The following is an 11961-nucleotide window of genomic DNA, read 5'->3' on the forward strand; positions in this document are numbered from 1 at the left end:
GGCCACGCTGCTGGATCCCCGTTACAAGGACAACGTACCGTCCTTAATTCACTCACTGGAGCGCGATCGCAAGATGCGCGAGTACAAGCGCACGCTGGTAGACGCCATGCTGCTGGCATTCCCATCTGACAGCGGGGCCACAGTGGAAGCACAAGGCAGAGGAGGAGGAGGAGGAGGTCGCCAACGCAACCAGGGCACCGCCAGCACCTCAGAAGGCAGGGTTAGCATGGCCGAAATGTGGAAAAGCTTTGTCAGCACGCCACAACAAACAGCAGCACCAGCAGCTCAGATGGAACGTCTTAGCAGGAGGCAGCATTTTACCAACATGGTGGAGCAGTATGTGTGCACACGCCTACATGTAGTGAATGACGGGTCTGCCCCCTTCAACTTCTGGGTCTCCAAATTGGGCACATGGCCTGAGCTTGCCCTTTACGCCTTGGAGGTGCTGGCGTGCCCTGCAGCCAGTGTATTATCTGAACGGGTATTTAGCACGGCTGGGGGCGTTATAACAGACAAGCGCAGCCGCCTGTCCAGAGACAATGTGGACAAGCTCACGTTCATTAAAATGAACCAGGCATGGATCCCACGGGACTTTTCCGTACCTTATGCAGAATAGCAATGGATACCGACCTTACCCACCCATTGTTCCATTTTTGCTCTTTCTCACTCTTTTGGGGTGTACCCTCATTTAAAATTTTTGAAAAGAAGCAGTGTTGGCTACCTCGTCCTCCTCCTCAGGGCCAGATTAATGTAGGGGCTATTGGAGCTGCAGCTCCAGGCCCCTACCTTTTATATAGGCCCCGGGTTGGCCATATTCACTGTTACCGCTCTTCTGTCACTTGTAAACACAGAAGTCTGGCTTCTATGCTCGCTTCCCCAGGCAGCACCCTCAGAACCTCCCCACACAGCGTGAAGGCCGGACAAGGAGGGACAGTTGGCGATGCATGGATGTGTTTATGGGCTTCAGAGACAGCATCCCATGTTGAATTAGGCATGCATGGCTGCACCCTTCCTCCTCTGGGTGCATGGCAAGGCACGGCCCTTAAGGCCCTTCAAAATCCTCAGCACCAAGCCCATGATGCTGTTAATCCGGCCCTGGTCCTCCTCCACCGCCGCTTCCACCTACACCGCCCATAGGTGTGCGCAGCCTATTGCATTAAGGTGTGCACCCCAAAGTTGAAATACACATGCATGTGTTTGCCAGCAGGGAGAGTAATGTATCGGGGCCATGTACCTGTAGGCAAGGAGAAATAGAGCAGAGCAGGTCCCAGGGAGATCTTTCCCATCTCCTCACTGGCAATGCTATGTGCCCTAGGTGATTAGGGTGTGCCCAGGCACACCCAGCACACCCTGTGCGCACGCCTATGTCACCGCCACATCCACCACCACCTCAACCTCCCTCCTACTCCATATGGGCCTCGTCCTTCAGAGATGAAGAAGAACATTGTTTTATTTTTCTGTTTTTTTTTGTTGTTTTAAGTTATTTCCCTATCCACATTTGTTTGCAGAGCACTTGCCATGCTCTTAATTACGTTTTGCTGCCATTTGCAGCACTCTAGCCCTTTCCTTTGGTGTTTTAGAGCCATTTTAGTGCCTTAAAGTTCGGGTCCCCATTGACTTCAATGGGGTTCGGTGTCCGGGAAAAGTTCGGTAAAAGTCCGGGACACGGACCCGGACTTTTTTTTAAAGTTCGGCCGAACCCGTCGAACACGGACATCTAGGTGTCCGCTCAACCCTAATCAGAACCTATCTGCTTTACCATCACCTGCAACTCTCCTAATACTACTCCTAGTAATCACCATACAAACCTGTCTCTCATCTATACATTCTCATATGTTCTATCCCTCCACTAAAACATCTGATTGAGTATATGTATATTGCATAACAGGCTGTACACCGTGATGAAGTCCTGAGAGTTGGATAGGTTTATTCAACAGTATCTCTACAAGGCTACTGAGTGTGATAATTCTGCAGCTGAAAATCCATCCATTAACAAAAACGCATGAAAGTTACAGATTGAACGAGCCTTAAAAAAAATATGGATTCAGCAGAATTACCCACTCATGTACTACAATTAAAACAGCAAGTAGATGCATTGATCCTTGCGCTTACAGAGGTACAAAACGAAAATCAGACCTTGAGACAGCAGGTTGGCCGTCTCACACAGCTTTCTGCTGCTCAGCCCCGTGAGCCTAAGATAAACCCTCCTCTAGTGTTTTCTGGTGATTGGAGCAAATTTTGTGAATTTAAAAACGCATGTCGTTTGCTTTTTTTGTTAAAACCTCTAACCTACACCACTGACCAAATTAAAGTTTGTACCATCATCTCCTATTTAACGGGTGAACCCCAGGCCTGGGCAGACGCTCTCTTTGAAAAGGATGATCCACTCCTTAATTCTTACCCTCTATTCCTAGCACAAGTCGCTAGTTTATATGAAGACCCCAATAAGCAGAGTACCGCTGATACCCAGTTACGGGCCTTGAAACAAGGAAGGAGACCCGTTGAAGATTTCGTGGCAAATTTTAAAAGATGGTCCCCTGATTCAGGGTGGAACGACACATCTTTGAGAACGCAGTTTAGACTCGGCTTATCTGAGGCCGTTAAAGACGAGCTCGCCCGATCGGATTTACCTGGCACTCTGGAGGGACTGATACAGACCAGTATCAATATTGACAGACGACTACGAGAAAGAAAGGCTGAGAAGATGGGCTCACCATTTTCCAGTCCTTCTCGGATGTTGCCTGCTGACCCTACTCCTATGGAAGTAGGAATGATACGCCCACCTCTGAATCTTTCTGAACGTGCCAGAAGGAAGACCGAACATCTCTGCATGTACTGCGCATTCCCGAATCATTTGATAAGCGGCTGTCCCCTTGTCCGCAGAAAAGAGGGTGAGTGTTCAAATGTCTTGCTAGGCGGACTCACAACTTCCTTTTCTAATCCTTATCTTTTTGTTCATTTAACATTGCAGTGGGACCAAACTAGGATCACCACCAAGGCTATGATCGACACAGGATCTTGTGGAAACTACATTGACATTTGTTTTGTCTCCCTTAATAAAATACCTATTGTTTCAAAACCCAAACCTGTCTCCGTTAGTTTTATTAACGGTACCCCCCTATCCTCTGGTCCTATCACCAGTCAGACACAGGCACTCCTTGTAACTGCTGACGAGTCTCATGTGGAGACCACCACCTTTGATGTGTTAACATCACCACATTTCCCAATCATTTTGGGACTTCCCTGGTTACACATACATCAACCAATCATCGATTGGAAAACAAGAACGCTAGCTTTCTCTTCTCACTATTGTGAAACGACGTGTAATCTCCCCACATATGATGGGATCCTGTCTGTAGTGCCGGATGACATTATACCCAAGTGTTATCAGGACTTATCGGAGGTTTTCCTTGAGAAAAACGCTCAAATGCTACCTCCTCATAGGGACTATGATTGTTGTATCGATCTACTCCCTAATAGCAAGTTGCCCTTCGGACATGTTTATCCTCTCTCACAGGATGAACTCTCTCATCTTAAGGAGTATCTGGATGAGAACTTGGCAAAAGGATTCATCCGACCTTCTACTTCCTCCACTGCTGCTGGACTCTTCTTTGTCCGCAATAAGGATTCTAGCCTTAGGCCTATCATTGATTTCAGACAATTAAATGCCATTACAATAAAGGATCGTTATCCTTTGCCTCTTATTCCTGAACTTATCGAACAGGTGCGTGGAGCTTCTCTCTTTTCAAAATTGGACCTAAAAGGGGCATACAATTTAATTCGAATCCGTAAAGGGGATGAATGGAAGACGGCATTCAGAACCAGATACGGACTGTTTGAGTACCTTGTAATGCCATTTGGGCTATGTAATGCTCCCGCAGCCTTCCAACGGTTTATAAATGAGATATTCAGAGACTTGCTTGATGTTTGTGTTGTAGTATATTTGGACGATATACTTATCTATTCTCATTCCTTACCTGAGCACATAAAACATGTGAGACTTGTGTTGTCAAGACTACTTGCACATAACTTATATGTTAAATCAAAAAAATGTTTGTTTCATAAAGAGGAAGTACTATTCCTAGGATATATTATATCAAAAAATGGAATCAAAATGGACATGAGCAAAATATCCTGCATTCTAGATTGGCCTGTGCCAACCACTCGCAAAGCATTGCAAAGGTTCCTAGGATTCTCTAACTACTATAGGAAATTCATTAAGAACTTCTCTGCGATTGTGAAACCTCTTATACAACTCACAAGCACGAAGAAACCATTTAATTGGTCAAAAGAAGCAGATGGAGCATTCTGTCTGCTGAAATCAAGCTTCACTACTGCCCCCATACTATGCCATCCAGACCCATCCCTTCAATACATCTTGGAGGTAGATGCGTCAAATATGGCAGTAGGAGCAGTTCTCTCACAACGACCAACAAACACCTCACCTCTTCACCCAGTTGCTTTCTTCTCAAAGTCATTAAGCAGCCCCGAGGTGAACTACCCAGTAGGTGAGAAGGAGTTATTAGCCATAAAACTGGCATTAGAGAATTGGCGACATCTACTTGAGGGCACTCAATTACCAATCCTGATATATACTGATCACAAAAACCTTCAATACCTTCAGACTAATAGAACTCTTTCCCACCGGCAGGTTCGGTGGTCGTTATTCTTTCTGAGGTTTAATTTTTTAGTGACTTATACGCCCGCAGACAAAAATAAAAAAGCGGATGCACTTTCACGACTAGCCGAGAAAGATTCTACCGAGGTTCCCTCAGTTCCTATAATACCACTTGAACGTATTATCGGTGTCATTCGCTCCCTGAAGGAAGAGATTTTGCACAGCATAGGACTGGACTCACCTCCACCACAACTAACTACTGACGCAGAAGGCTTCCTCTATTACAACGATAAATTATACATACCCCCTACTATGCGAACCAAGATCTTGGAATTGTCGCATGATGTACCTATGGCAGGACATATGGGTATGACTAAAACTTCAAATCTACTTACTAGGCAGTTTTGGTGGCCAGACATGAAGACAACCGTAAAAAAGTTCGTTTCATCTTGTGATATCTGTGCAAGGTCTAAAATCGACAACACCTAACCATCGGGGTTACTTTGTAGTTTACCGATACCCCAGGTTCCGTGGGAAGTGGTATCCTTAGACTTCATAGTGGAACTACCACCTTCCAAAGGATTCAACACCATCTTGGTATCAGTGGACCATCTGACCAAGATGGCACATTTTACTCCTATCCGAAGACTACCTTCGTCCAAACAAACAGCTGAATTACTTGTGAAACATGTCTTTAAGTTACATGGTATTCCAAAAACACTGCTGTCTGACCGTGGTTCACAATTCATCTCAAAGTTTTGGCTAGCTCTATGTCAGATACTACGAATAGAGCGTAAACTTACTTCTCCCTACCACCCTCAGACCAACGGACAGACAGAGAGAGTTAACCAGTGCATTGAACAGTATCTGCGTTGCTATACTTCGTATCTACAGGACGATTGGGCAGATCTCCTCCCGCTGGCGGAATTCGCCTATAACAACGCGACTCATAGCACTACTAAACAAAGTCCATTTTACCTAAATTACGGGTTTCATCCCACACTCCTTCCACCACGTATCTTGCCATCAAGTAATCCAGTGGCATCTGATTATCTTGCCCAGATAAAGGATTCTCTGGGATTACTCAACAATACCATATCACATGCTCATAGCCAACAAAAGAGGTACTACGACCACAGTAGGAAACCCTCTCCCCAATATGCCATTGGGGATCTTGTTTGGCTTTCTACAAAAAATCTGAGATTAAAAATCCCTAGTAAAAAACTTGGACCTCTATTTCTGGGACCTTTCCCAATAGAGAAGCTTATTGGAAAAGCTGCAGTACAACTCACATTACCAGCAGACCTCAAGATACATCCTATCTTCCATGTGTCTCTACTGAAGCCCCATGTTCCTAACCAAGGAATAAGGCCTACTATCTCACCTCCACCTCCTGTACAAGTGGAAGGTGGAGAAGAATTTGAGATAAAAGAAATTTTGGATTCCCGTTTCAATAGAAGAAGACTCCAGTATCTTGTACGATGGAAGAACTATGGGCCCCAAGATGACACCTGGCTGGATACCTCCGATATACATGCCCCTAGACTGATTCGCAATTTCCACTCGAAATATCCAGAAAAACCAGTTCTAGAGGCCTTCCGGAGCCGACCTTAAGGGGGGGGGGGTACTGTAATGTTCTGGTACCTCTGGTACCCTTGTTCCATATTTCTCCTTTGCTAATTGCGTCCCATCTTGTGTAACAAGAGACGCATATACCTTTAAGACCGGATGACATCATTGCCGAGCGCCGCTATGAGCGGCTATTTCAATCGCCGGCTTTCTCTCACTCATCGCTCGTTCAAACCACATGTTCACCGCACCTTCTCCTGTGAAGTCGGAGCTGCTGACATTTCCTTTGCTGAACTGATGCCGGAACCTCGCCGCTGATCCGTATCTCGCTACGGGATCACCTCTCTCTCTATGGACATTGTTACTACTAACCTATCTAAGTGATAAGTACCCCACAGGGGATTCCTTACTAACCAATCTCCTACTGTCATCTACTGCAATTACCAGGACTATCTATCTATCTATTCCATACCATCTGCATAGACTGTTAGCTCTTGGGACTACCTTCAACTATCCTTGCACTAGGTTACTCTGTCTAAGTATACTCCATCTGTGTCCTCTTACCATCTGCACTATACTAGACATCAGAACCTATCTGCTTTACCATCACCTGCAACTCTCCTAATACTACTCCTAGTACTCTATACATTCTCATATGTTCTATCCCTCCACTAAAACATCTGATTGAGTATATGTATATTGCATAACAGGCTGTACACCGTGATGAAGTCCTGAGAGTTGGATAGGTTTATTCAACAGTATCTCTACAAGGCTACTGAGTGTGATAATTCTGCAGCTGAAAATCCATCCATTAACAAAAACGCATGAACGTTACACGATCGCAGCCTACCCATCATCTGTGGACCGTCGACGGGTAGATTGAGTTTGCATCCCTGCATACTGACCATCAAGTGTTCCCCCCTGAGTGGCAGAGCGGCACAGGAAAGTAATGAGCTGAGGCGTGTCTGTCTCCTGAGCTCTAAAGCCAGAAAGCTGTCAAGCCAATCAGCAGGCCCCTTGCATATGTTTTATGATGTGCTGACAGATTTGACAGCTTTCAGGAATAATAACTCATGTGGGTTCAGGCTCTTGTCTGAACATTCCTGAGCTCATCCCATGAGTGTAGTGCGCTGATCTCTACCAGCCTTCTTCTCCAGTCAATTATGGCGCTTTTGGGTGACTTCATGTAGGATGGATGAGTGAGAGGGGCTGGCAGGGATCATTGGATAAAGAAAGGAAACCCGCTCTATAGAAATGTAGGGGAATGAAAGGGCTGCAGCCTCCCTAAAATATAGCAATGCTATATCTAATTAATGGATGTATAAAGGAATAGGGAATTGGCGCTGCCCAAGGGAATATTAATAAAAAAAACCAGACTCCTAAATATATAAATATATATCTCTTAAGACCTTAAATTATTCATAGCCGTATTATATATAAATATAAAGTGACTAGTGTTGAAAAGGTGATGTAGTGCTGTGTAGAATAAATTCAATAAATATGTCAATAAAACACATCAATTGATTCCTTTGGGTGACACAATAAAAAATACAATTAAAATATTGAATATAAATCATATATGGCAAATTGATATAAATATTAGAATAATTGAACAAGTGATCTGTGCATATAAGTAATAAAGTGCAAGGTGATTGGTGACTCTAAGTATGGACGTGATATATAGCTCACAATTGTATATATCTAAAAACACATGAATAGATTCTTTGGATGACAAGGTAGGAATATAATTAAGAATATAAATGCATATGTGGCAAATCAAAATATATTACCAATCAATATAAATATACGAGTGATCTGTGCATTTAAACAATAAAGTGCAAGGTGATTGGTGACTCCAAGTACGTGACTAGCAATTAAATATACATTCTTAGCGTGCCAAGTGATAAGTGTATGGGAAATCCAAAGCAAACTGGAAACTGGTATATAAAGGTTCAGATATATCAATACACTCCGCTCCTCAATCAGAGTATATCTCAGATGAATTTAAACATATAACAGATGTGACTTGGCAAATAAAGTTCATATAGTGGAGTGCTTGATCATCTGGTGGTATTTAACATTCGATCCTCGTGCACTATATTAGGTGCTCAAAGTGGGTATTGAAATAGGTTGCACTCACCAGAGTACCCAACCCCACACAGGGGTATTAGGCAGAGTAAGTAGTACTGTAAGCCACAGCAGGAAACTGTAAGCTCCTATGGGTCATCTATCCTCTGTACTCCTCTGTGTAAGGGAGAGGGAAGGGACCCTGCTGTTCTCCAGTCCTCCGCTTGTTGTTGGGTAATGCTCTGGTGGTGTAATGTATGGGATGAATAAAGGGGAACATACAGCGTAATTCCGTATGGTAGGTTTTATTTTAGTGCATCAAACAAAAGGGGTACTCACATTACAGAAGATAATAAACAGCGTTAGGGGTATGTCTTGATCAGAGACCAAATGGGAAGCCGGCAATAGCGTGCTGTACTCCGGAACGCAATGCGTTCCATGGAAGATCCAGATGGGGAAGTGACGCAACTACGCTGTACGCGTTTCGTCATGACATCTTCAGCAGGGATCATTGCCAGAAAAAGTAAATCTGCCACAGCAGCTTCCCTGCTTCACTCTGCATCAGGAAACCTTCTGACCCTTCTGTAGTGTGCCTTCCTGACCCCTCCGTACCATGCCCTCTTGACTCCCCTGTATTGTGCCCTCCTGCTACTACTTACACTAGCCAGAACTCAGAACAGACAGCCATGCTATAAACAACTGAATGACCCAAGCGCTCACTCCAATGGGAAAATTAGGCAAGCCGCTCTCCTCAGATGAGGAACTTCAAAAAATACTTAAATGGAAAAGAAATGAGGCGCAAGCACCTAATGCATTACCCTAGTACACCTTTAAAATGTTTATTAAAATGACAAAAATATACTCACAAACATGAAGAGCAAAAATCGCATAGAATGAGTCCACCACTATGTGGAAAAGGACATGTCCCTGCATTAGGACCGCTGACGCAAGAAGGGAGCGTGCCTTTCCAAAACAATTCAGCCGTCCTAATACAGGGACATGTCCTTTTCCACATAGTGGTGGACTCATTCTATGCAATTTTTGCTCTTCATGTTTGTGAGTATGTTTTTGGCATTTTAACAAACATTTTAATGGTGTCCAAGGGTAATGCAGTAGGTGCTTGCGCCTCCTTTCTCTTCCATGTTTGTAGACAGTCATGCTAGCAATGAGGACAGACAGGCCTGAAACTAGTTGAGAAAGTCATCTTGCAATTCCAGTTGTTCTGTCTTCATGATGGACTCCAGCATCAGGCTTGAGGGGGAGACCAAATACTCCCCAGACATGAAAAAAATTGTAAATGCTTACTTTTAGGGTAGGCTAAGTTTATATTTTTACAGTGACATTTGTTTTATTATATTTTTCAAAGTTTTATTTATCCCATCCTTACTTTTTATTGGAGACTTGCTAGCTAAAAAAAAAAAAAAAAAAAAAAAGGCGCTACATTCCAGTAATCTTTGACCTCTCAAACGTTGCCTATTCTTGCCCTACATCATGCCAGGCCACACACTTTTCAATATTGGGGGAGTACATTGCAAGGAAGGTAAATTTGCCCCCCCCCTGCAAGGCATCCTAAAAAGGATGTAAGGGGATTCATAGGAACATAGAGGACCCCTTTTTAAAATGGTACCCCCATATACCTGCCCCCTCCCAGGGGAATGAGTATGGGGTACATTAGTACATCTTATTACTCATTAAAAAAAAAGAGATTTAAATAAAGACACAAACACAATTAAATCTATCTATCTATCTATCTATCTATCTATCTATCTATCTATCTATCTATCTATCTATCTATCTATCTATCTATCTATCTATCTATCTATCTATCTATCTATCTATCTATCTATCTATCTATCTATCTATCTATCTATCTATCTATTTTCATTTACTAAGCATATGATATAAGCAGATGATTTTTTGCCTTTTTTGCCTTTCAGCTGTAATGTGTCCCCCTCCTCCAACGATTCCAAATGGGACTTTTTACCCTGTGAAAGAAGAGTATCAATTTCTAGATGCTGTAAGATATGAATGCAGTAGTCCTAACATGGTGACGGAGTATTACATATTTTTATTCTGCATGGACAATGGAAACTGGAGTTATCCTCTGCCACGCTGTACAGGTGGGACTTTTCAGTGTTTTTTTAATTTCCGGATATGGAAAATGTAATAGATCATGTCTTTATAATCATGTACTAAGAAGATCCAACAATGATTAAATCAGTTTTTCCTAGGTCTAGGTTTTGGTGATTGTTTGTGTGACATCATAAATATTCTCAAAATAGTCTTTTATTGGGAGAAAAAAGTTTTCATTCGATAACAAGGAAAACTCCAAAACCCCTGAAAGGCAAAAGATAGAAACTTTCTATGGTGCCCTATAGTGCCAAAACTTGCCCACCCCTTCCTACCTCCTGCACATTCCTACTGTCCAGTGGAGCCCCAACATAGTGGTGGGCTAACAGGATTGTGTGGAGTCAGGTATTAAGCCTCGTACACACGATCAGATTATCGAACGGTCTGTCGTCAGTTTTTTGTTGCATGCTAGTCTCATATTGAAAGTGAAGAGGTTACTTTCATATGAAAATTCCCGTACGACAGAATTCAACTTCAGAAGTGATGTCATGTGTTGAATTGTTTTGTATGTGTTCTTTCGTTTCTGAGCATGCCTAATCTTGCTCTTAGGCTTTTTTTCGGACGAAAACTGTACTAATTAAATGAAAATCGGACGTTGTGTTGATGTACGATAAAAATTTTATAGCCTGCACATCCAGTTTTTGTCGTCCGAAAATTCGGAATTGGCTGTAGAAAGCACTATACTAACAATCCGAAAATCGGCAGATCGTTCGTCGGACTAAATTTTCCTTCCGATTTACGTATCGTTGTGTATGGGCCTTTAGTGACAGGCTTTGATACTACCCAGAAGTGTTGGGGCTTTGTCAGAACAGCCCATTGAAGACATTTACATCACTTTCTGACCTGTAGACCCCACAGAAAGTGAGAAAAATCCAACAGACAGTTGTCACCTGAAAAATTGTTTCACCTCTATTCTTGTTCCACAATTAAAGATTTTTATACTTCCCTCACTTACAGTACCAGTGACAAATAAAAGACGGTAAAACTTGACATCTTTAACCTTTTCCTACTACCATATATACTCGAGTATAAGCCGAGTTTTTCAGCACATTCGGCCACTCCGACGTGTTTAAGATTTAAAAATGGCGCCGCCCGGCGTATACATGTCACCGCGCATGCGCCGCCACCGCTCGGGACAGGCCAGAAATAGCCGAACGTATACCAGCTGTCCCGAGCGGCGGCGGCGCGTGCGCAATGACGTGTCGGGGCCCAGGCAGCGCCATTTTTAAAATTAAGGCGCCTCTGGAACAGGTAAGTGAGACAGCCGCACTAGTATGCCCGCAACCTCTTGTACCATGCTTGCCACCCTGAATTCTCCTATACATGCCAGCCACACTGCATTCTCCTGTACCATGCCAGTCACACTGAATTCTCCTGTACCATGCCAGTCACACTGAATTCTCCTGTACCATGCTTGCCACCCTGAATTCTACTGTACCATGCCCACCACACTGAATTCTCCTGTACCATGCCTGCCACCCTGAATTCTCCCGTACATGCCAGCCACCCTGCATTCTCCTGTACCATGCCAGCCACACTGCATTCTTCTGTACATGCCAGCCACACTGCATTCTCCT

At 43.6% G+C, this 11961-nt stretch overlaps 1 long non-coding RNA gene across 1 annotated transcript in view; it reads left to right on the plus strand.

Annotated features, from left to right (window-relative positions):
* LOC309551203 overlaps positions 1 to 10372 on the plus strand; it is a 105896-nt gene extending 95524 nt beyond the window's left edge. The window contains exon 3 of the long non-coding RNA XR_014225060.1: positions 10192 to 10372. This is a non-coding gene — a long non-coding RNA (uncharacterized lncRNA). The remainder of the gene's footprint in view (positions 1 to 10191) is intronic.
* Positions 10373 to 11961: the final 1589 nt, after the last annotated feature.

The sequence above is a fragment of the Pelophylax lessonae genome, assembly GCF_965119305.1.
Source record: "Pelophylax lessonae genome assembly, chromosome: 1".
In the NCBI taxonomy this organism is placed as follows: Eukaryota; Metazoa; Chordata; class Amphibia; order Anura; family Ranidae; genus Pelophylax; species Pelophylax lessonae.